Source organism: Vicugna pacos, chromosome 1 (genome assembly GCF_048564905.1).
Source record: "Vicugna pacos chromosome 1, VicPac4, whole genome shotgun sequence".
Classification (NCBI taxonomy): Eukaryota; Metazoa; Chordata; class Mammalia; order Artiodactyla; family Camelidae; genus Vicugna; species Vicugna pacos.
Genome location: NC_132987.1, coordinates 54,843,600 through 54,843,922, shown reverse-complemented (window position 1 = coordinate 54,843,922; position 323 = coordinate 54,843,600).

Sequence of the window (323 nt, the reverse complement as noted above, 5' to 3'; positions counted from 1 at the left end):
TTTGTTGTTTCTTTGAGTTTATGTAAGATGCAATCTCATTCCTAGAATCAGAGGTACGTTAAGTGCCAAAAACTGTTCTCTACACAGGTTCCAATATGATATCATGGCAGAGAACTGCCACCTAGCAGGTGGCAAGTTGAACTTAGATAAACCTTTGCAAATTCAGAATTCCCACAGTAGCTTTCTGTCTCCCCGGCTGCACACTGTAGCACCCTTTCTTGTTGGATTAGAACTTTGTGTGTTTTGAAAAAATATGAAACTCAACATTTTCAGGAATGAGAATTCTTACATGCCTTTTGTCCAGACTCACCAGTTGTTAACAT